We start from the raw sequence: 26487 nt of genomic DNA, 5'->3' as shown, positions 1-26487 counted from the left end.
AAAATTTTTCATTTTAATGTAATATTAATAAGATGAGGAATATTTTGACATCAATAGTGAAACGCACACACTGGGACAATGCCTATTATGTATTATTCTGAAATAAATTGCTATCCCTCCCTTCCCAGTGACACTACCTTAAGCTAAGTAGCTCTACCTAATACCAAATAAAAAGATTAATATATAATTAATATAATAAAAAATTAACACATCTAATTTTAACATTTTTTCAATTTGTCTTGACTGTTTTAGGGCCAAGAAGTAATCATTTGTTTAACCATAAAAATGAGGATATAAAAATCTTTTCTTTCTACTGTTCACTGGCTTTGTGCTCCCAGGCCCATAAGGAAAAAAAAAAATTAAAGAGCTGTAAATGCATATCAAGTCAAGGAAGTTTTGCTTAAGGAAAGATAATTTATGAGATGAACACTCAAGCAGCAAATTTGTTGGGAGTTGGAGGCTTTTTGTGGCACCCCTCAAGTAAATTAATCCAGGTTGTTGGGTTTTTTCCCTTTCTGAGATACTCACATTTTTGGGGGATCAATCAAGTTTTATTATTAGGTGGAAACTGCTCTACAATTCCAGAAGTATGATAAAATTTTGGACTGTTCAGTATAATTGCCTTTACTAACACTATAATTCTTTGCACTGGGTTTGAAAAGTTCATTCTTCAGAGGAAAATATGGGAGCACTTGGTAATTTGGCTTCACATACCAGCTCACCCTAGTTATAACTGGTTCAACAACAGATGACTAGAAGTAGGTTGGTTTTCTGAGTCATTGCAGTAATCCCTTTTAATGAACTGGTCAGGTTTTGACTATCCAATTTCAGGATTTCTATGTCTGGACATAAAATGTAGAGGTGCCTACAGATTCCTTCTATGCCCCTCATGAATCAAGAGAGGTTGACTTCAAGTTAAAGAGTTTAGGAAGCTGTCCTAGGTCTGTGATCCTCAGCTTGTTATACAATGAGGGGTTTCAAGCAAATTAACTTTCACTTAGATCACATAAATTTAGACTTGGTCCTGCTTCTACACACACACACACACACACACACACACACACACTTTCAGTATCTATGAAACAATTTATGGAAAATAGATATATAGGGTAAGAAAAGTTCACTAAATAAACTCCTTGATACTGTAGTAAAGGGTAGTAATGTTTCTATGTTGACTTTAAAACCAACCTCCAATCTCTAAGGAGTTCAGTCTATTCAAGCAAAAGTACATCAAAAAGCCCATCTCCTTTCCCATTTCCCTGCCCATCCAGGAGGGCTTTTGGAGATGTAATCTAAAGTATATCAGTAGAAAATACACAAATGGAATGTTTTAATGCCCTTTCACATGGTTATGCTTTAGAACAGAAAACATTTTAGAACATTATTATTTAATTACTTATTACTAAATTTAGTAATAAATTTAAAAAGAGCTGATTGCATTTTGATATATTACATCTTTTATTTCCATAAATTTTTGGATAAATTCCTTTAATTAAAAAGTCTAAGTGCACTGAAAAGTGCAGGGTTTAAATGCAATTTACAGTATTTTGAAAAGTAGATGAAACTTTCTATGCAAGGTTGAACTCTAGGGAGTTTCAGACTTTACGTCCTTTATGAAAGGTGTATCTGGATAGGACATGGTAAGAGGCAGCATAGTAGCATATATTCAAAAAATATGTATACATGCTTATTTTAATACTAAAAGTCTACCTAGTAAAAAAAAAGTAGCAAAGATTCTTGACAATGACAATTTAAAGAAGTCATAGAAAGACTTTAAAAGGCTAATACTGGCTGGGCACGGTGGCTCACGCCTATAATCCTAGCACTCTGGGAGGCCGAGGTGGGAGGATTGCTTGAGCTCAGGAGGTTGAGACCAGCCTGAGCAAGAGCAAGACCGTATCTCTACTAAAAAAAAGAAAAAGAAAATTAGAAAAATTAGCTGGGTGCAGTGGCACGTGCCTGTAGTCACAGCTACTTGGAAGGCTGAGGTGGGAGGAACGCTTGAGCTCAGGAGTTTGAGTTTACAGTGAGCTATGAGGATGCCATTACACTCTAGCCAGGACAACAGAGCAAGACTTTGTCTCAAAAAAGAAATAAAAAAAGGGCAATTCTTTGCTTCTAATTATATTTTATCATCTACTTCTATTTACCTATATAGTATTTTAAATTTAGCAATGTAGTTCACATTTAAATAGAAAATTTGCATCATTAAAAAGAAAGTTCATGAATGTATTTTAACTCACTTTACAATAAAATAGATGGAAGCAATTTATAATATTTAGAGTGGTGAGTTTCAATCACAAAAATAATAAAGTCAACATCTTATAGTGGCGCCTTCCTTTGGATATATTCTACCCAATTTTTTCCTTAAAGTCTGTAACGCCCATGAATAAAAACACAGTTGAAAAGTATGTCACGAATGTTATAAACAGTAGAAGGAACATAATCTATGAGGCTAAACTTAATTATTTGTATTGAGAATTTCTGGGGACTCGAAAGCTCATGTAACGAAAGACTTAATTTTTATAGTCTTTATGCATGAACACATTATATTAGACACTACTGGGCATTTATACAGAAACTAATCCACATATTATAACAGAAACTGTACTATAAATAGAAACTTCAAATTCTGGTTGTGGTTCTCTGGACATTTTCTAACATTTAGAATGCCCCAGTATTCAATTCAATAAAATAAAGAGTTGTATTAAAATTATATCTAAAATTCTTATAAACTTTCTAAAATTACATGGGGCAAGAAAAAGGCTACTTTCGTATCTTGGACCAGTTGCAAAGCTTGGAGAAGTGAGATGACCACAGGATAGTCTATCAGGCAAGAAGAAAGTAGACAGCTTTGGATGTATCTGTTCCTCTGGGGAGAAACAACAGACCATCTAGCCCACAGAGCTTCAAGGAGGTGATCAGCAGTGGTGGGAAGGTGGGTGTGGGGGTGGGGACAGGCACAAAGTGCCACCTGCTTCTTCAGACTCTTCATGCTGACAGAGCAAATGGCTTAAGCAGCTGGAGGAAGGACAAGTACCCAAAGGGCACCAAAAAGGACCAAGTGTGCTTGGAAGAAATGTAAAAAACTCCTCGGTACCCTAGGTACAAAACCGTTTAGGTATAGAGCCTAAGGTCCTATACCAATACCAAGTAGAGGTCTCCTACTGCTGGCAGAGGGGCAGGAAACTTCTGCCCAATGTCAGCTGCAGGTAAAAGGCAGCATTTGGTTGTCACAGGGAGGAGAGCCAGGAATGCTGAAAAAATCCCCAAGATTCAGGTGCACATGGCCCATCTAAGACTGAGGCTGAGCCAAAACAATAGAGAACATGCCCTGCCTCCAGCCTCAAGAGAAGCACAGCACAGAGTGCTAAGTAACAGTAGTCTTCTGCTGGGGGAAGAGCAAGAATGTGGAGAGATACACTCTCTGTGGTACAGGTGTGCAGAGAGAGCTGAAAGCTGATGGTAAACAGCAATACTGAGGAACAATACTTTGTGTGTGTGTGTGTGTGTGTGTGTGTGTGTATAGCAGCCCTAAAAACTAGACAACTCAGCTCAGCTCAGAACAAGAAGAATTTGAAGCCTGTGGTATACTGAAGGTAACAAAATCCAAATGCAGCTCAGCTCCTCACTAGGCTGATTCAACTCCACCCACTAATAGCCTAATAGAAGAAGAGGCAAGCCCATGGTGAGGTATAAATACTGTTTGTCTTAGTGTCTAATGATCACACAATATCCAGCATTCAATCAAAAATTATAAGATTCACAACAAAATAAACAAAAAGCCCCCAAGCAATCCACTGTTAAGAGACAAAGTAATCAACAGGTGCAAGCTTACAATTGATCCACATATTGAAACTATCAGGCAGAGACTTAAAAACAACTAGGATTAAAGTATTAAAGGGTCTGGTGAAAAAGATGAGCAACCTGAATGAGTTGATGGGAAATTTCAGCAGAGAAATGAAAATGATAAAGATACTATAAATTTTAAAAGACAGTAACAGAGATGAAGAAGATTCCTTTGGTGAGCTCATCAGCTTCTGACACAACTAAGGAAATATAATGAATTTGAAGAAATGCAGACAAAATTCACCTAAACTGAAACACAAAGAAAAAAATAGCATAGGGGGAGAGGGAACAGAGCATCCAAAAGCTGCAGGACATTATCAAATGGTCTAACATACATTTAATTGGAGTCTCAGAAAAAAGGAGAGAGAGACAACAGAGCAGAATATTTGAAAAGATAACAAATGAGAATTTTCCAAAAAATAATGACACAGATTCTAGAAGTTAAGAGAACCCCAAATGAGATAAATACCTCCCCTACCTCAATATCTAGCACATTATAGTCAAACTGCTATAAAGCAAATTTTCTATAAAGAAAATCATGATGGGAGCTAGAGAAAAAAGTATGAGTAATATAAAATAACTGCTTTTCTAAAACAAACTTATGGTGTCAGAATAGTGGCAGAAATCAGATCATTGCTTTCTCTGGGTGGTTGGTTGGAAGGTTGGAAAGTTGAGGTAGGGAGGATTGACTCCAGAAGAAAATAAGGAAACCTTCTGGAAATGTTCTATATCCTGATTGGGGTAATAATCATACAAATGTAGAGATGTATCAGAATTCACCAAACTGCACACAAAATATGTGCATTTTATTATATATAAATTAAACTTAAATAAACTTAAATTTCTCAGCTCCATAAACAAAACTGATTCCTCAAATTTTCAAGCAATGAATAAATAATCCTGCTCATGGAAATATTCAACATCCCTTATAAATGATTATCATGGTCATTCAATAATCTGACCTAACAGTTTATTACAAAACAACTTTTTAGATTATCTTTAAAACTACAAGAAACCTTTGCTATCCTAATATGGCCCATGTAGCAATTATAGGCAGCACTATTAATAATCCAGTTAGTCTGAATTAGCCACGCCTTGTGTTATCAGCAGGTTGCAAAGCAGGTGGCAAAGTCGGAGACTGAATCCTTCAAAATGGAGTACAACAAAAGCAAACTTCAAACACAAAAAAAGTTACAGGAGCTAGAAACTAGTTCAAAACAAGTATCTGAGTAAAAATTCAAAATAGCTTTAAAAAACCTATTGAAAATTGTAAAGGGAAGATGCCTGAATTCTCTAATCCACCTACTGTTCACACAAATTGTTCTTTTTCATTATTTTTATCATGAAAGAAAACAAGAATTAGGGCTATTCACTTAATATTTGTACTCTGACTTTTTTAATAATCATGGTGAAAAATACAATGAATCTAGTCATGACCATAATTCCAGTTGTTTTTTCACTGAACACGCACACCATGTTTTGCCTCAGGAGAGAGGGAAAGCATTAACACTGATGGACAGCCCTCTTAGTAGGGCAAAAACAGCATGTCTATAATGTTCCTTAAAAAAGAATTCCAAATAAGTATATTTCTCCCTACTCCAGGCAGGGGAGTTTAATTCCTACCCTGCAACCTTGAGAGTGAGCTAGACTTACTGACTTGCTTTCAAAGAACAGGGTATGGAAAGGGGAAAAACAGTAAGTTTATGGTAGAGAATCATGGTCCATGCTATGTTGGCCTGGTGACCAAGGTTGGCATTACCAGTGATGCCATGTTAACAGCACATACCTCTGATGTGATGTGATGAGACTGGCTTTTCACCTCTGCAGGAGTCATTCCCCAAACCCACAACCCCAGTCTAGTCTTGGGGAAAACATGAGACAAACCCAAATGCAGGCACATTTTACAAAATACTTGGCCAGTACTCCAAAACTGTCAAGGCCATGCGAAATTGAAAGAAAAAACTGAGAAACTGTCAGAGCCCTGAAGAAACTAATAGAATGTGATGACTAAATGCAATGGGGTGTCCTGGATGGGATCCTAGAGCAGGAAAAAGACGTGGTGGAAAAACTGGTAGAATCCAAATGAAGGCTGGAGGTTAGTTAACAGCAATGTGCCAATGTTGGTTTCTTGGTTTTGACAAAGGTACCATGACAATGTAAGATGTTAACATCAGAGGAAACTGAGTGAAGGATATTCACGATCTCTCCATGTTATCTTTACCACTTTTCCACAAATCTAGGAATCATTCCAAAACAAAAAGTTTATGAAACGACAAAAAATAAATCACAAAAACAATATGGGCAGGAAAAGAGGAGACCGAGGGGATTTTCTGTCCTGCGTCTGATTTTTACCATAGTCCACAGCTCCCCCCACCCTGAGGAACACACTCGCCCTCACACAGCTTTCCTGCTACCAATGCTCAGCAGGAACACTCCACGTGAATGAATGAAGCTCTCTGCTCTAAGGAGGACTGACAGACTGCCTACCCTCTCACCACATCACTCGAATATTCTGTTCTGTTGTCCAAAAATCACACAGCTAGAAGGAACCTTCAGTGTTTTACCACCCCAGATGGGTGAAGGTATTTCAATTTCCGATTTTTAAATGCAAATATTATAATTTCTTCTTGTTTTTTAATCATATTTTTCTAAGTTTCAAATTTTGTAGCCCTTAAAAGCAAAATCTGGAGAGCCTCGATGTGTATTTCAAGTGAGTGGTAATGAGCAGCCTCCAGCACAGTTATGGACTCAGTTTATGCCTCAGATGAACACTGCTGGGGGCTGCAGTTCAGACACTTACACAGTGTTTTTAGTTATCACTTTTAGTACATTGCATTTAATTTATTACCATAATGGATCACTGATAAAAGATAGAAAGCATAAGGACCACAAATTTTGAACTTTAAAAAATTATGAAGGAACATAAAAATGACTAATTCAACAGCTTCACCCCAAAATAACGGTGTCAATGAATTGTATTCATCTGATCAAATTTCTTATGTAAAAAAATCAAGATATCTCAAAATATAAAGATGTTTTTATCCTAGCTGCTTATCCTGACCTGTGAAATTATAGAAAAGTACCTGCAAATAGATCCCTGAAACATTCCATCTTATCTCATCATTTAGAAATCAAACAGGAAAAAGAGTGGATTCCAAACATCTAGGCATAAAAATAGTTTTGACCATTTTTTATGCTTTAACACATAGGGAAATACAATAAACAATTTCTCAGTAAATAATTTTTTCCTATGCAATTGAACAGTATGTATGCATTACCTGCTATACAGAGAAAATGGAAAAATTTTCTTTATAAAGTATAAATATTACTATTATACTAAAATGAACTTTATGATATAATCTTTAATAGTATATTGATCAAATATAATCTTTAAATTAAAACCACTTACCATATAGTATATAAAAATGAAAAAAAACTTTCAAAATTTCTATGAGGAAATCATGAGATCATGTCACTTAGAAAAGTGTTCACAGATTTATAACAGGTTAGGAAATGGTTAGCTAGTTCAGTCATCTTGATTTACAGATGGGAAAAACTGAAGCCCAAGATTTGGGGATGGAAGTGATAGCATTAGGGCAAGAACCTAGTTTTCATCCCTCCTTATAATCTTTCTACAATATAACTTCTTTAAGACGTGCCACTTTTCATCTAGCTGGCTATCCATCAACAAAATCCCAACTGCTACACAAAGAAGGTCAGAAAACTCTCTCACCCTTGGACTTAAACTTCCTTGCATACAGGAACCAGATTTAAAGCCAACTCTTTAAGTACCTTTTCAACATCAAAACACTAGACTTAGAAATTACACATTCATACAAATGGTGTCCCAAGGCTTCTCTGCACCCCAACTACCCAACACAGCTTCACTGTTCCTACCATGGGAGAAAGCCTTAAAAACTCAGCTTTCTGGAATAATCTTTAAACTCAAAAATAGAATAGAAACAGCAGAGAAAAGTAAAGGGGTCCATGGTATATCAAAGAGAGAATTCAGCAAAGTCAAATGTAGTATAAATTGTCTTCCTGCTTCTCCTTTCTAAACCATCATATCATTGCCCTATTCCAGGTCCTCTCCAAAAAGCTAGTTCTCAACCTTTATGACATTATGGTTGAAACAAGTATTTTGTAAGTACAAGTCTGAAATATGATTGTTTAATCTGATTATGATGATGATGATAATCATCCTTACCAATACTAACACTTGTACAGCCTGACTTGTTTTAGAAAGTATCTTCCAAATTTCTGATAAATAGATTATAAATGGCCTTTTGGAATAGTGTCTGTTTGTAATTCCTGGTCTCAAACTCCTTGCACAAAATAATGAATGCTCTTCTAAAGCCAGAGCAAAAAAACACATATTTATTTGATTTTATGACTTGTATTCTTCATAAAATAATAATCTTGACAAGTCATTAACAAAAAGTCAATACAGATTTAAGGGGGCAAAATGAGGAAAACAGAAACCCAGAAAGGTGAGTCTGAAATCTGGGGCCTCCGACTGGAATTAGCGGCAACACCAATTCCAAGAAAGGTAAAGGAGAGCCTAGGCAGCCTCAAGAAGCTTGGAAGACAAAAAATGGAGGCCGGTGCCTGCCAAGGTAGGGTAGAGGCTAATAAACTCTCCATGATTTGCATGGTAACCCAAAGGGCTGTGCTATAGGAGTAAGTATGAACCAGATACAATATAGTTCTCAATAGTCTGAAGCATAACTTCAAATCACCTCAGTATTGGGAAATGAATTAAAGGTGATCTGGGATTGTAGTCCCCTAGCTGCCTGCCAGGAGCAAACATAAGTTCTCTCTGTAAAAAGTTAACATCATCGTAGGCCTCAACATTTCTCTACAAGTAAAAAAAAAAAAAATACAATAGCTGATATCGCCGGGCGCGGTGGCTCACGCCTGTAATCCTAGCACTCTGGGAGGCCGAGGCGGGTGGATCGCTCAAGGTCAGGAGTTCGAGACCAGCCTGAGCAAGAGCGAGACCCCGTCTCTACTAAAAATAGAAAAAAATTATATGGACAACTAAAAATATATATATAGAAAAATTAGCCGGGCATAGTGGCGCATGCCTGTAGTCCCAGCTACTCGGGAGGCTGAGGCAGGAGGATCGCTTGAGCCCAGGAGTTTGAGGTTGCTGTGAGCTAGGCTGACGCCACGGCACTCACTCTAGCCTGGGCAACAAAGTGAGACTCTGTCTCAAAAAAAAAAAAAAAAATAGCTGATATCAATAAAAAATTATCAGATACCCAAAGAGACAATATAACATGAAAACAAAACAAAAACAGAAAGCCAAGAGGGGAAAAACAGACGATTGAACCACTCCCATTGGAGCTACTGTGGCATTATGACACAGACCTAAAAACAACTGTGTGTGACAAATTCAAGGAGCTATACAATAGAATCAAGATTTTGTCAGGGAACTGAAAAATATGAAAAGAACTGAATATAGTTCTAGATCTGGAAAATACAGTAACCAAAATTAAAAGCTCCATGGATAGGTTTAAAAGAAGATTAGATCCAGTTGAAGAAAGAATAAGAAAAGTGATTAGAAGATTAGAAGAAAACAGAACAAAAGGCAGATAAGAGAAAAGAAAACATAGAAAAGAGGGTGAGAGATATAAAGAATCAGTAAAAATATCTTCTAAAATATGTGGAACTTCAGTCTCAGAGAGAAGAGAGAAAAGGGGCAGAGCAATATTTTTAGAGATAATGTCTCAGAATTTTCCAAAAACAAACCAATGGTGTTAATCACACATTTAAGAAGCTCTCCAAGAAAGATAAAGGAAAAAAAAAAAAACAAAAAACAAAAAACTACACCAAGGTACATCATAATCAGAGGCTAAAAACCAAAGAGAAAGAGAAATCATACGGTAGTCTGAGCAAAACAGATATTTTAAAAAACAATTAGACTGACAACTAACTTTTCAATATAAACAATAGAAGCTAGAAGATAGTGCAGAAAACAACCAGCAGAAAACAACCACTAACCTAGACTTCTATTTCCAGAAAAAATATTGTTTAAGAATGAAAGTGAAATAAAAATATTTTCAGTTACTCAATACAAAAAGTAACTTTTTACATTTCATTTGAGCTAAATAATCATATCTTGCCATCACAACTTGTGGCCTATGTAAGGTAATTATTCAACAATGACCACAGGCATTGCCTTTTCTGAGAAAGCTCTTCTTTCTTAGAAGAGCTTTCTTAGTAGAGCTACTTTCTACTTTCTTAGAAAAGTAGAGCACTAAGCACAAATATTATTTATAAACAATTCAAATGAATTTAGAAACTAATGAGAGGCAAATGGGATAAGAACAGAAGGAAGGAAAGAACAACACCTATAACTTATAAAATATTTGAATTTCATCAAATGAAATCAGTACAACTGATGTCAAAATTATATATTTTAATGCCTTAGAAGATTTTTCTATTTGAACTAATTTGACAAATGCTTTTAAGAACAAAGTACATCACTTTTATATCTGAAGCATTTTGTTGCATATATACAAATCATCAGTGTTAAAAGAGGACAAAAGATGATTCTAAGGATATTTTATATTCCAAATAGTCTAAGTGTGATTTAATCTTGAGGGGAAGAAATTTCTCAATCATCTTTATAAAAGTCCTATAGAATGCCCAGTATACAATTTTGTACATAGTAGGCTCCCTAAGACACTTAACATAATAAACAAAATTCAGATAGACAAGAAAGGCAACATACTCCTTCAGCTCAATTCCAAAGAAGAAAAAATTATTCTCATTTCAATGTTAGAACCAGCACATTTACAAATTTCAGTCCTTTCATCCTTAAATAGAAACCACTGTGATAAAATTGACTTTTTAGAGCCATTTTTATCTTTTATTAATACATAATTTAAGTAACTACTAGATATTAACATAAAAGGAGGTCCCTTTGAAAGTTTAGTAGAAATTTCTCATAGATTTAGATTATAACTGAACCACTTTTCAAATACATTACTGACCTGGTTTTAAGAGTGTTTTCTATTTACCAGCATATAGAAAAGGTCACCAGTGTTGGATATATTCCAGGGAGCATAAAGAAAATATAGGCTATAGCTACAGCATATAGATTCAGTAAATTTGGCAAATTAACTATTCATATGCTACCAAGAAAATCCGACGGATAATAATGATAGTGAAAAAAAAGTCTGCAACATTTAGGACATTCTATAATGCATGGTACCTTTTAACTTGAGGGCAATAAAGAACAAAAGAATGGGCAGAAAAATGAATAATCATGTATGTGTAAATTGACAAATAATTAGGAAAAAGCATGTAAGGATTGATGATTTGAGAAGTGTCTTTTTTTCTTTATAGGAAAAAAGTATGCTTCTCTAGTTTTTGATAATATACATACAACTGAGTCAACTTTAAAAAGGAGTAATACAGAATAAAAATCAATAAAGCTACAAAAAAGTCACATAAATGTATCCTTTAAAAAAAAAAATCACTGATCCCAGAGCAATGACATTAAGAAGTCAGTCTCCTGTGGAACTCCCTAACATTGCTGGTTAGTAGGTAGATAGGAAGTAATTTCCTTTCTAAAATGCACATATCATTTAGATTTGTTAATTGAAACTACTGAAGAAGTTGTATTTGAGCCATCCCAATACAAGTGTTCGTGCCAAGGTGTCATTCCATTCTTGCATTACACATGGGATCAAATAAATGAAATTCCCCGATCCCCATCCATGTCTCAAAAAGTCACTGACTGCTGGAAAACAACAGAAATTTATACTCTCCTAGAAATGAATCAGAAGGCAGACCGTCATTTGGTAGCCAGCATGTGATTCAGCAGAGCTTTGTATAAAAAGTGTAAAGTTCAAAACAACACAAAAGGGGCTCTGGAAGTAGTGGATTGTTTTCACCCTTCCTGGAAGCACAACCTACGGCATCTATGAACTTCTGACTGTGTGTAACAGAGGAACACACCAGGATGACAAAGTAGTGACTTTTAAAGAGCAGCCAACAACAAGCACATAGGGACTCTTTCAGCAAATACAGGTAGGAGAAATCTGAATGTGTGACAATAGGTTTACAGAACCAATAATGTGATTAGATGAAAAATAGGGCATAAACACTGGCTGTGACTGAACAATTTCTCAGAAGAGATAAAAATGCATTTAAAAAAATATGATACTTTTTTCTGCATCTCGTAAGATTACTATGTTTGTGTCTTCTTGTCTTCACTAAGCAATGGTTAAATAAAAAGCAAATCGTTTAAAAAAACTCAATATTTCTTTTATGGAATTGGAGAGAAGTCGGTCTAGGCACTTTAAATAGGAGGAAAGCATCCACATAGATGCATAGAACAAAAAGTTATTGTTTGAAATGTCATGTATCTTCAATAAGGTATCACTCTGAGGTATTCTCAGATCTGCACTCCCTTTTGTAATACTAAACATCTCCTAACAATGAGAGATAATCAGTATTTAATTGCAGAGTTATTGTGTAATAAAAACTGTAGTAATTTGAACTCATTACAGCTATTGAAACTAGAAAGTTCTTGCAAGTTCAGAGGAATAGACCTTTTGGGAGTGCAAGGTGCCAACATGTGGTGCTTTTTCTTTTTAAAAAGTGGAATGTCAAATAGAAGATGAGAAGAAAAAACTGGAAAGAGAATTACAAAGAGATTTAATTGAAAAATATGCTTTTCATTTTTCTGAATGTTCTTGTTACATGTGTGAGCCATTTTGTTTTTGTACTTTAATGATACTATGAGTAATCTAAAAGGTGTACAAACGACTCAAGGGAGGAAAGGCTTTCGGAAGAAGCCTCAATAGGTGGGTCAAGTCAGCTACTGGTTTTATTGTCAGTTTGTGATTTCCCCCTTAAAGTCTCTTTGAACTGATGTGCCTTTCATCTTTCCATCCATTCTCACCATTTCAACACTCTAATTTAGTTCAACTCTTTTTATTTTGTTTTGTTAACAAATGGGCCCAAATTCGGGGAGGGCAGGGAGACACCCTCTCTTGTGGTTTCATGTACTTTTTTGTTACGGTCTACTGGAAAAGAGTAACTTAAAAAATGCAATTTCACATACATGTGATCCTCCACTGGACTCAAATCTCTTCATGTTAATATTTTTTGAATTTAAAAAACTATTTAGTTTTAAGAGTTCAATGCTGGTTTTTGGCAGACAGCTTTTTCAACATAGTTTCAGCTCTTTGAACTCGTCTCCATGACTCTTTTCCCACTGTCTGAGCTTCCAAGATAGCTGTGGCCAAAGGATTGAAATGCATGTGGAAGCCCATAAAATTACTTGTCTAGGGTCCCACTAAACCATTCACGCTCACAACTGACTGGTCCCACACAATCTGACATTTTTACAGACACTTGGAGCACTGCAATTAATTGAAGAGTCATGGGGGAAATCCTCGTTCTTAGACCAGGTTAATCAAGAAAACATGAGCTGGAGGAGAAACTAGCAAATATTTGGGATATACATATTCCCAAAGGTTAGTTTTGTTTTCCACATTCTCATCACCAAATAATCCAGGTAATTGCAGCCCAAGACCTTGTGTCCTCCCCTCCCTGTCTATTTGGTAGAAGGGAAGGCAATGTTTTGAAGTGAGTATACTTAGGCAAAGATAAAAACATCAGAATGAATAAGCCACGGCCTTCTTTCCAGGGAGCAAGTGGCTGGTTCACATCCCAGGGGCTACTTACACAGACTGGAGTGTTGAGGAGAACAAAAGGGATTGTGGCAATTAGATGTGATGAGTGGGGTGGGGAAAGGATAGGAAGCACAAAGTTACTGTCATCTGATCTCTACTTTCTTCATACCCGTAGTTATCTTTGCTATTACTCTCAAATGTAATTCTTACTGAAATTGAAAAGCAATTATGAGAGTATGGTAAGAATACCTATAGTGTCATTCCATCTGATTTCTCTCCCCTAACTTTTAAATTCATCTTTCAAGGCAACTCTAAATTACCATTGCCTCCATGAAGACTACCTTTATCCCTTCCTTCATCCATCCCCTGTTAGTACATATAATCTCCCCCTCCCTTACTGTACCCATGCCTTCTCTAAGACACATTCCTTTCTACTTTGTACTATACAGAGCATGGTAATCCCTTAATAGACAGACTATAATAAGCTAATTGAAAGCAGAGATTATATAATACCTCTTTTCAATCCCAGTCTCTGCATAGTAATAAAAAACAAAACAAACATATAAACAAAACACTACTAGTTGAATGAGATCTGCAACCTAAAAAAATTTTAAAAACCCTAATAAAAATGCTTGCTAGTTTTGTCAGAAAATTAGAGGAAGTAGGACAGAGGGGGGAAAAAAACTATAGACAGTGAAGAGCAAAAAAAAGTAAAACAAGAAGAAAACAGAAAATATTTGACTTATTCCTCCCTCAAATAAAAGATGATGGGGAACAAGAAACTTAAAGATATAAATTTTTCAAAGTAAATAAATATTATTGACCTTAACATAACCAAGATTTTTAAGTGATGGCATAATCAGGAAAGTATATCAGTCACTATCATAATATTTCACTACAGCAGAGAAAAGCTACTCTTGAACTTGATTCAAGTCAATGTATTTTTTTTCTAGTCTATTCCCAACCCCAAATGCCTTTAGATAACTGCTTATATTCATTTCTTGTATACTCTTCCAGTATTTCTTTGTATAAATATGTACTTATCCACCCCCAACTTCATTTATACAAAAGATAGCATAAAATGTATACAGCCCTGTATCTGCTTATTAAAAACTTATATCCTGGAAATCTTTAAATTTCAGTATATAGAGAGCTTCCTCTTTTTTCCTTTTGTTTTTTTAAGAGAAACATTATTTCCTTGTGGGTAGATGCATGCTACTTTATTTATCCACCCAGTGCCTTTTAGAGGGATACTAACCTTGCTTCCAACCTTTTGCTTTTATGATCTATGTTTTAAGGGGTAACCTATGTAATCTCATTCATGTATCGCTGATGTGTAGAATACTGATAGGTAAATACATTTGTGACTTTTTATTGATTTGACGTCATTTAAATTATTAGATTGTTTAGTCTTTTAAAGAACATATTTAAACTTCTTAAACTGGATTGCGTACTGATTACTTATTCTTAAAATATGATTTTAGGCAAATGTTAATTTACAATGGTTCTTTAGGGACCTAGAAAGGGGCCACTGAATTACAGAAGTAGTATTTTAAGTGACAAAAACTAAAAAATGAAAACCAATAGTATAAAGTGCTAAATGAATTGGTCACTCATGATGAGAAAGATTATTACTTTTCTCAGATTATCTCAGATATCTGGCACAGTTTGGGAAAGTTAAGAAACTACATAATGTATAACCCTCATGACTGTTTTCTATCAATACCTATATGCACTAAAGTCATGCAAATCATTCATACCCTTAACTAATTCAAATAGGGACATATTCAAATACCATATCATATTCAGCTGGCCACGTATGAAGTTTGTATACTCCCTGCCAAGACAAAATTCTATTTTACCTGCCTCATTCCAAATCAGCACAGGGAGTAAAAGCAAAACAGAAAGAACAATGTGGTTGTAAAGGGATGTTTTGGGTTTTGTTTTTTTTAAATCCTAAGTGATTATTTTTTATCTTACAAAAAATATCTTATTCTCAAAACAATTCATTAATTTTATTCATCTATAAGATATTATAGCCAAGTCAAGGAAGACAACAAGACGCCTCTGCTAAGTATCTCCTAATGACTAATCCTGAGGCATAAACAAGTCAAACATTGCTTTGTTTTTAGTTTGATGGGTGAAATAAAACAGAACAAAGGAGGAATTATTTAATTCCATCAAAAACATCCAAATATTTCTCAGGGAGAACCTCTCCGTTTCATAACTAAATTAACCTGTAAGTTTACCAAATAAACACCGTGCACAGTGTACTTTCAAACTGTTTCAAAAGTACCTCACTGTTCTAGCATTTTTTTTTTTAAAAAGCAAATACAAAGTTTTGTGTATTTTTTTAATCAGCATTTTGCTGGAAGACCTAAAATAAGGTTAACATAAAAATTCCAGATCACAAACATGATCACCTATAGTCAGGTGTTTGGGTGAATCTATTGTTAAGAGTTCAGGTAAGAAAACAAGTCATAACCGGGTCTCCTCCTAAGAGGAAACTGGATCACCGTGGACTGTGTTAAGCTACAGGGATAGAAAGAGATCAAGACCTCAGTGACAGCATCTTTTAATTTAGCCAAAAACATCACTCCAGATATTTTGCTGTTTTGTTAAAATATTAAACGTATTTACCAACTATTTTTAAATTTCACACATCTTAAGTATTCACAATGTCACTAAATAAACAAAAATAGAATCAATAGACTATCATATAATATTACTGCTATTCCTGGGGGGGGGGGTGGAATACATTACATTAGTGTTGATTTGAGAACCATGTTTTAATATCTCTTTAGTCAATCACTTCAACTTGAATTATCACCAAAATAAATCTAGAAATATTTCCTTTACACATGTATTCGTACATCCTATTTTCAAAGATGAACCCTGCATTTTCTGAATGCAATACATGTAACTTTACACCGAGATGGTACTTGGAAATCTTTTGGCATGTAATAAGATCTATTCTTCCTCCTGAAGGTAATTTTACTAAATTCCATTTCTGTACATGTGTCTTCCACAAAACCCTACAGAGAAGGTAAGGAAACAATCCTATCAAGGTCAATTGTTAGTTTACCAAAACTTAGCCTCACAGGAACTATTTAGGTCATTACATAAAGCACATAAATAAAAATTACTAAAACAATAAGAAATACACAGGTTGAACCATATGAAACTGCCAATATGTGGCTATTTTTGATAAATAAAAATGGCAATTTCATATGCTGTAACATATATTCTTAAAGCCTGACCAAAAATAGAGGTACTTATGCCAAGACTTGATTCAAAGAGACTTAAAAGTTTTAACAAAATGTTTTTTTTTTTTTTTTTTGTTTGAGACAGAGTCTCACTCTGTTGCCCAGGCTAGAGTGAGTGCCGTGGCGTTAGCCTAGCTCACAGCAACCTCAAACTCCTGAGCTCAAGCGATCCTCCTGTCTCAGCCTCCCGAGTAGCTGGGACTACAGGCATGTGCCACCATGCCCGGCTAATTTTTTCTATATATATTTTTAGCTGTCCATATAATTTCTTTCTATTTTTAGTAGAGGTGGGGTCTCGCTCTTGCTCAGGCTGGTCTCGAACTCCTGAGCTCAAACGATCCGCCCACCTCGGCCTCCCAGAGTGCTGGGATTACAGGCGTGAGCCACCGCGCCCGGCCCAACAAAATGTTTATAACTTAAAATTTAAATGAATAAATAGCACATTATCTTTTTCTATTATTCTGAACACCAATTGAGTAGAGACTCTACAAAATACTATATTTAAAGATAAAGTAAATGTACTCATCCCACAATAGATATTAGGTCTACAGTAGAGCTAAATTGACCCTTAAAGTGTTTGTGAAATTTTAGGAGCTGATATTTATGGATATTCTGTACAAAGACATGATTTTAAAATATACTGAATTGTTATATGTCTTATACAACATGTCTTATAAATAGAGCTAAAACTAAACAAGATTATAATTTTTACAATTTTTAAAAAACAATTCTTAATTCCAATTAACCCTAATACTCCAAAACTAAATCATTTATATGTGTATATTTGTAGTATGTGTGATATGTATGTATAATATTTGTATATGTATAAATATATTTCAGACATTTTATTAAATGTTATACATTAGGCTACTTTAAATGATTAAGATTTTACTTCTTTTCTAAAAGCAATGTAGTTCAGCCATCTAGTGGTAAAGTATAAAGCACTCATTTCTGTGTATTTTATTAAGCTATAAAAACAAGACTAGCAGTATGAAGGGGGATTATAACTTGTTTAAATTTTCTTTCCTCTGGTGACCCCATCAAGAACTCAGAAACATTTTCTTACTGGACCTTTATTTTATTTATTTAATTTTTAAGAGACAGGGTCTTGCTCTGTCCCCCAGGCTGGAGTGAAGTGGTGCAATCATAGCTCACTGCAACCCCAACTCACGGGCCCAAGCAATCCTCCTGCCTCAGCTTCCTGAGTAGCTAGGACTACAGGAGTGGGCCTGACCTTTTATTGGACCTTTACAAAGTCATGTTTAAATACTAACACCACCAAACATTTATTTTTAAGTTATTTTTATTATATTTAATGAGCCATGTAATTATAGACATCCCACCAAAAATTCAATAAACTTGACAAATAAGTAGACTTTGCCCTAAACTTGCCAACACCTGTCTTAAGCTTGTAGGGAATACCGTCTAGAGGGAACAGAGCTAGACGTGTAAAAGTCACAATGTATTACGGTGCTGTGAGAGCAGAAACAGAGGAATGCTTAAATTTGACTATAGCTTCCTATTTATTGAGCTAAATTTTAGAAGATAAAAAAAGGAATTTACCGGATGAGCAGGGGGTGATTCAGATATTATGATCAACATGTGTAAAGATAAAGTAAAAAGAACACGGCACATTAAGAGCCCTTCAAGTTATTTCCCATGGTTACAACAAAGTTTACATGTGGAAATGTGGAGAAACAGCCAGATAAGGAGTGGGAAATGTGAATAAGCCATTTATCAGGGGCTGTGACAGCAGCCCTTTTCTTCACCTTCTACGTTCTGTGTCCTCTCCCATGTCTTCATGTCCATCACCTCCATGCCAGATTTCTGTCTCTGAAATGCTGTACCCATGCAAGTCAAACAAATAACCTAAGTCCAACACATACTTCCAACTCTACATGTTCAAAGATACAGTCATCATCCCAAAGTTCTGCTCATTTTCAAATACTCCAAATGTTAATGAACAGACACATAAACCTTCAAATGACCAAGCCAAAAACCTCAGTCATTCCTTCACTCCCACTCCCCCAATCAAATGGAACATAAGATCCTGTACAGTCCACATCCTTATTATATTTTGTAAACATCTAACTTCTCTCTATCCCTTTGGAGACGTCTGAGTTTGTTTAGTTCCTTATCTTTCATCAGGATAAATGTAATAGTCTCCTAACTCCTAAGTCCCAGTGTCTAGTAATTTTCCAATAGGATGTTAGAAATGAGAATCTGGAAAAGAGGCAGGAGATCTTAGGCAGAGACCAGAGAAGAGAGAAATCATCACCTACATGGTGGATGAAGTTATGACAATGAGTTTGAGCATCTAGGTAGCCCCTGTAGTACAAAGAAGAGGACCTCATATAGCACCTTCAGGAATCCCAATAACCATAAGATGAGCAAAGAAAGAAGTTAAAAATAAGACAAAGAAGAATGAAAGAGTTGGTGGGGAAACCAGGGAAGAAAAGTAGTAAGAAAGCCAAGAGAGGAGAAGGTTCTGAGAAAGGGTGATTTATAAAGTTAGATGTTTAGAAGAATAGCAATATCACTATGGAAAATAGATCACTGGATTTAGCAATTTGGAGTTTCTGATTGACCTTATCAAGAACAATGGAATGGTGCTAAGAACTGTATTAGAGTTATAAAAGGAAACAGAAAAGTATGAAACAATCTAAACAAGAAGTATGCCTGTGAAGGGTGAAAGGGAGAAGAGAAGGAGCTGTAGGGCTGTCAGAAAGCTTCTCTTTCCATTCTATAGCATTCAAAGTCTTGACTGTTAAGGGATTTAAATAAGGGTCAGGTAAAGATAGGACAGAGAACCTAAGTCCCATGTGATATAGAGGGATGAATCCAGTTCACAGGAGTCAAACTGCCATGGGGAAAGTGCAAGACATCTCAATCTCTGACATGGTGGTACAGAGATAATCACTATAATAGATGTGTTTAATGGTAGAGGAGAGAGGAGTTAAAAAAATTGTTTTCTAATGTTTCTTTTTCCTTGATCTTGAAATAAGAGGCAAAGGGATCTATTTCGTGGTGTAGAAGCAGAGGCTTGGAAGAAAGGGATGGAAGTTAAGTGGTAAAAGAAGTTGAACAGTCAACTGCTATGTGTACCTTTAAGATGTTAAAATGATAATTATTATTAGATGAAGAAAAATCAAATAGTTAACTCCTATATTTTCTAATCATATACTCCCATTTCAAATTCTCAAGCTTCAAACTAGTTTAACACTTACATTTCAGAAGTCAACTGTACTGAAAATACATTGAGAATGAAGACAGTGCATCCTTTTAAAATAGACTATGAAATACAAACATTACTCCACCTTCTCCAAATTTTCCATTTCTCCTTCTCCTTTGTAAGGAAGCGTGTACCAGAATCAAACAGGTTACTATAATCCTGCATCTTAGTCAACAAAATTAGCTTAGTAAAATAAAATAGGTGTTTTCAATAAAGTTGGCATCAATACTCCCCAAATAACATGTCCTTACATAGCTTCAGAAGCCAAAATAAATGCCTCAATGCTCCAGAAACAAAAGAATATTTGATAAGGCAACACTCTCAGTTTTTAAATGCCTCAGTAATCAAGAAAAGAGCTGTTATTATTCAAAGGCTATAGTGGAAATATTTTGTTGACTGCTTTTTTTTTAAACTTAAAGTTTATTTGTTGTAGTAGACTAAAAGGGTATTTATTATAGAAAAGCTAAAATGTACAAACTTTATTCCCATTATATGTGGGAAGTAGGAGTATAAAATAATGGTTTCTAACATACAATCTATAAACCTAATCCTAAATTTAACACTTCAGTATCACTTTTCTTTATAATACTGTATATTTTTAAAGCATAATAATAGACCACATACACATTACTTAGATTTAATAGCCTTATATTAACAAACAGGAACAGCAGGCAAATGCTCAACATATTTCAAGTAAACAATTTATAAATGAATGAATGGAATAAAATTTTACTCTACAAATGCCTTTTAACCATATAATAATTTAGAGGGTGTAAACCAAAAACAGTATAAGTGGAAAACACAGGATCTTTCTTCCTATGCAATTTATTTCAAGAAAAAATTAGCCAAGAAAAATATGTGTAGTAAAAATGTATTTACATGTATGAACATGATCTAACATGGCTGATATGCTTACAGTCCTTAAAGATGGGGGAGAGAGTCAGAGGGTTTACAAGTGACAGTGCAGGCCCTGAAGGTGGCAGGTAGTTGGGCTGGATAACAGCCCTGAGGAAGAACAGCTGATACAAATTGCAATTGGGAGCTGTTAATTCTTTTTTTTTTTTTGAGACAGCGTCTTGCTCTGTTGCCTGGGCCAGAGTGCCGTGGCGTCAGCCTAGCTCACAGTAACCTCATACTCCTGGGCTCAAGCAGTCCTCCTGCCTCAGCCTCCCAAGTAGCTGGGACTATAGGTGCACACCACCACACTCAGCTAATTTTTCTATTTTCAGTAGAGATGGGGTCTTGGTCTTGCTCAGGCTGCTCTTGAACTCCTACCTCAAGTGATCTACCTGCCTTGGCCTCCCAGAGTGCTAGGATTACAGGCGTGAGCAACCACCCCCAGCCAGAGCTGTTAATTCTAATATCTGACAAATTCAGAAAGATATATACATCCAGAGATGTCAAGATTTCAGGCAACAAAAAAACATTTTTAAATGCCATAAAGAGTTGTCATTGTTATCTTATTCACTCAATTACATATAATTGAGCGATATTCCTAAACTCACATTTAATATTCACTAGACATACAATATTCTAAGACTTTCAAGCCTCTTTACACTCAGATATTTTATTAAATTTCAATAATATATGTCAAAGAGCAAAAATTATTAACAATATCAAATAAACACAAGCTTACCAAATACTGCTGGACTAATGCCCCAACCTCTAAAAGTTACATACCTAAAAGTCACTCTTATCCAGACAGAGACTTCTCTCCATTTTCACTGCACCATCCTAATATAAGACATCATTTTCTTCTCCCTCAGTATGTTCTCCCTAATGGAACCAGAGTAATCTTTCGAAAATACACATCTAATTAGGTCATTCTTCCGTATAAATCCAAGTGCTGGCCTCTCAGTGCCCTTGTCAAAGACTAGACCCTTTACCAGGGCCTACAGACTGACTGGATCTAGCTCCTATTCTCTAAGCCTCAATACTTGCGGCGCACACGCCTTCTCTCAGCCCCTCAACAAGGCTTTGGGGGCCATCACCAAAGGGAGATAGCAGAGGAAATAAAGGTGCAACAACTTACCACTTTCGACTGTACTCGCCTACGAGGGGCAAATATCAAGTTTAGGATAAAAAGCCACAAGTTCTAATCCTGACTCTTGGTGCAAATCAAATTCCTCATCTCAATTTCTTCCCCTCTAAAGAAAGGAGACTGGTCAAAAAGATCTCTATTTGAATCTTCAAGTTCTCTGATCCCATAACTCTGTCACTACTTATTTTATACTGAGATTCCAGATTCAAAGGTTTACCCCAATCTCTACACTGATTAGGTACACCAATATTAAGTTCAACTATTTCCTTTTAAATTCGTTGTCTGCACTAGGTATTTGGGCTCTTTTGGAAGATAATTATTTCTCCAATTTACAGGCTAGACACCCTTTTGACAGTTGTCCTTTGGTTCAACTTTGTGAAAAGCAATAGTTCTATGTACTTCACTATTCAAATACCGCTCTGTTTTGAAAGCTCCATCTCAGACTCAACTTATTTATCCTACTAAAGTAACTTTTGAATAGGTCAGTGTTCTGTTAATACTGGCACAGAAATAATTTAGAAGATTATAATCCTAAAAATGCAGAGTCAGTCCAATAAAGACACACCGTCTATTTGATTTCCTGTCATACACAGTGGAAAGAAGAATAAGTTAGTATATAGAAATAATGTTCTGAAATTTTGCAAGTCATGAAATCATACTTAAGCTATTAATTATGAGAAAGTTCTTAATTTAAAATTTTGGAAGTTACTGAGTAATGTAAGTTGTGTTGAATTGCTAATAATATCATCTACACTTTCAAATTCTGAACCAAATGTATAATTACTCCAAAATGTCCTACTAGGCAAAATGTATTTTGAGAACTTTGTTGACTTACTGTCCACTTGTGTTTCTCCATGGATTATGTACCTGTTTTATAATAAAGAAAAAAAATTTAAGAAACGTGTGAAGTAGGCTAAAAATCCACACATCTAGGAAAGTCTAAACAGAATGGTCAATTCCCATCACTTAAATGTTTAGTGTGATCTACTGATTAAAAACAAAGGATTGTCTCCTCATAATAAGCTGTAACTCATAAATTAGTAACATGTAATATATATTTATTAAAAATATCTTTGGCTAGATCCTTATTTTCCCTGTTATGCTTTCATTTTGATTTACTTATAGAAATGACTATAAACCACTGAAAGTATGGTTTAAAAAATCAGTACACTTAAGTACATCTGAATATCAAAGATTATTTTGCTCAATTGCCTCTCTCCCATAGAGAAGAGAAAAACAAAAATTTTTTTGAGTCAACCATGTTTGTCTTTATTATTTTTTTATTTGGATATATTTAGGAGTACAAGTGACTTTTAGTTATATAGATTAATTGTATAGTGGTGGTGTTGGGCTTTTAATATACCTATCACCCACTGATGTAGAAACAACCGAAGTGTCCATCAATACACGAGTGGATTATTAAAATGTGGTATATGTATGCCATGGAGTACTACTCAGCTGCAAAAAACAATGGTGATATAGCACCTCTTTTATTTTCCTGGATAGAGCTGGAGCCCATTCTACTAAGTGAAGTATCACAAGCATAGAAAAACAAGCACCATATGTACTCACCATCAAATTGGTATTAACTGACTTAACTGACCAACACTTAAGTGTACATATAGCAGTAACATTCATCGAGTGTTGGGCAGGTGAGAGGGATGGGTATATTCACACCTAGTGGGTGTGGTGCACACCGTCTGGGGGATGGGCATACTTGAAGCTCTGACTCGGGAGGGGCAAAGGCAATATATGTAACCTAAACATTTGTACCCCTGTAATATTCTGAAATAAAAAATAATAATAATAAAAAAATAACAATATACCTGTCACCCGAATAGTGTTTACTGCACCTGATAGGTAGGTTTTCATCCCTTCCCCTCTTCCCAACCTTTCCCTTCTGAGTCTCTCATGTCAATTATGACAATTTGTATGACCATGCACACCCGTAACTTAGCCAAGGATAATGGCCTCCAGTTCCATCCAAATTGTTGCAAAAGACATTATTTCATTATTTTTTATGGCTGAGTGGTATTCCATGGTGTGTATATATACCACATTTTCTTTATCCACTCATGAATTGATGGGCACTTAGGTTTATTCCACATCCTTGCAATTGTGAATTGTGCTACAATAAACATTCATGTGCAGGTGTCTTCTTGATATAATGACTTCTCTTCCTTTGGGTAGATCCCCAGTAGTGGGACTGCTGGATCAAATGATAGATCTACTTTTAGCTCTTTGAGGAATCTCCACACTGTTTTCCATAGAGGTTGTACTAATTTACATTCCCACCAACAGTATATAAACAGTCCTTCCCTTTTCATTTCATCCATGCCAACATCTATTGTTTTTTGACTTTTTAATAATTACCATTCTGACTGGGGTAGGGTGGTATCTTACTGTGGTTTTAATTTGCATTTCCCTGGTGATTAATGATGCTGAACATTTTTTTATATGTTTGTTGGCTATTTGTATATCTTCTTTTGAGAAATGTTCATATTGTTTGCCCATTTTTAATGGGATTATTTGTTTTATTCTTGCCAATTTGTTTGAGTTCTTTAGAGATCTTGGATATTAGACCTTTGTCAGACATATAATTTGTGAACAATTTTTTTCCCATTCTGTCAGTTGTCTATTTACTCTGTTGATTGTTTGTTTCACTGTGCAGAAGCTTTTTAGAATATTTCTTAAAAAACCATTTTAGTGATTAATGACTTTGTTATATGAGCCATGAAACTGTTAGTCATTTCTTAACAAAAAAATTGATGTTCTGAAAAATTACATAATACACTTTTATCATATTCATACTTCCATTAACCAACATGTCCACGTTTTGAGAGTACTATGAAATCAATATTCACAATAATGGTCCTAAGACAATGCAAGATTGAGTAGTACTAGCAAAAAATATATATTAAATATAATTTGGATTATAGTTGTCTATCACTGTATTCAAATACTCCAAAAAGTAGGCAATCTTCGGACGGCAACTATGATAAATTGCAATGAAAACAAATGCTACATTATTTTCTCTTTTGCTTTTTGTCTTTTTATAAGGATTTAAAATAACATGATATTTTTTTGAATAGATATGTTTGTATATAACATTCAAAAGGTAAAGACTGGCATACAATGAAAAGTCAGTCTCCCTTCTACCCCTGCCCCAATCTACCCAATTCCCATCCCAAAAGACAAACACTCTTACTAGTTTCTTGTCTATCCTTACTCAGGTATATTACATATTCTGTATTACACATACATCAACTATGTGTATGTACTTTACACAAGTGCTGTATGTCATATAATCTATTTATAATCTTTCCTATGTACTTGTTTTTCTTTCTTTTTTTTTGTTTTTGTCAATTCATGGACATTTATTCTTGGACCACATTAACTTCATGGAAATGAAAATGATTTTCAGAGTGAGATTTTACCCCAGTCTAGGCCAGTGTTTGGTGAAACATTTCCTAAAGTTATATTCTTTGCTAAAGTTTAATGTTTAACTTTGTACAGTAGGACATCTGTGAAACACCCACACCCCTCATTTTAATTATCATTTTCTTTTTTTTTAAATTTCAGAATATTACAGGGGTACAAACACTTTGGTTATATAAATTGCCTTTGCACAGCCCGAGTCAGAGTTATAAGCATGCCATCTCCCAGACAGCACGCACTGCATCCCTTAGGTGTGAATTTACCTATCCCCTCCGCTTCCCTCCCACATGCCTGACACCCAATGAATGTTACTTCCATATGTATGTACTTGTTTTTCAACTAAATATATTCTGGAGGTCTTTTCATGGTCCATAATAAGGTACCTCCATCTTTTTAATGACAACTTAATGTTCCATTGTACAGATGTACAAAAATGTAGCTAGTTCCTATTAATGAATATTTGGACAGTTTCCTTCTGCTATTACAATGGTGTAATAACTCTATATACATCATCTGCACATATGCAACTATATCTGTAGGATAAATTCTTAGAGATAGAATTCTTGGGCAAAGGGCATGTGCACTGAAAAATTTTAAAGTTCACATTAACTTACACTTCTTGCAATAGTTTCTATTTATAATTTTTTATTACAAATGAAATTGTAGATCTTTGCATAGGTTTAAAGCTAAGTGTATTTCCTTTTCTTTGAACTGTGGTCATCCTTTGTCCATTCATTATTCATTGGGTTTTTTGTTTTGAATACTTTTTAAAGAAAGTTGTTTTATGTTAAGATGATTACATGAGTTGAAAATTTTTCTTCCAGCTTGTCATTTATTGTTAATTTTACTTGTACTTCTTTTTATATACAGAATGTTTTTTAATGTTGTCAGATTCATACATCTTATCTTTCGTGGTTTTGAGTCTGAGATCACAATTCAAAAGGCTGACTTCAGGATTAAAAACAACAAATATATGTCTTCCCTCATATTTTCTACTGATATTTC

General features: G+C 35.0%; 2 protein-coding genes across 3 annotated transcripts in view; one reads left to right on the top strand and one right to left on the bottom strand.

Annotated features, from left to right (window-relative positions):
* NT5DC1 (5'-nucleotidase domain containing 1) overlaps positions 1-26487 on the bottom strand; it is a 116348-nt gene that overhangs the window by 53249 nt on the left and 36612 nt on the right. The gene's annotated exons all lie outside the window — the stretch shown is intronic.
* Positions 1-26487, top strand: part of COL10A1 (collagen type X alpha 1 chain) — a 77023-nt gene that overhangs the window by 32270 nt on the left and 18266 nt on the right. Inside the window, exon 1 of one of the 2 annotated variants that reach the window (XM_069487687.1) lies at positions 11722-11892. The exons of the other annotated variant lie outside the window; for it this stretch is intronic. The gene's annotated coding sequence lies outside the window, so the exon portion shown is untranslated. Of the gene's footprint in view, positions 1-11721; positions 11893-26487 lie in introns of those variants that run through there. 2 annotated transcript variants of the gene reach the window in all.

Source organism: Eulemur rufifrons, chromosome 15, assembly GCF_041146395.1.
Source record: "Eulemur rufifrons isolate Redbay chromosome 15, OSU_ERuf_1, whole genome shotgun sequence".
NCBI classification, from domain to species: Eukaryota; Metazoa; Chordata; class Mammalia; order Primates; family Lemuridae; genus Eulemur; species Eulemur rufifrons.
Note: the sequence above shows the minus strand (reverse complement) of the source record. Positions and strands in the feature narration are given on the sequence as shown.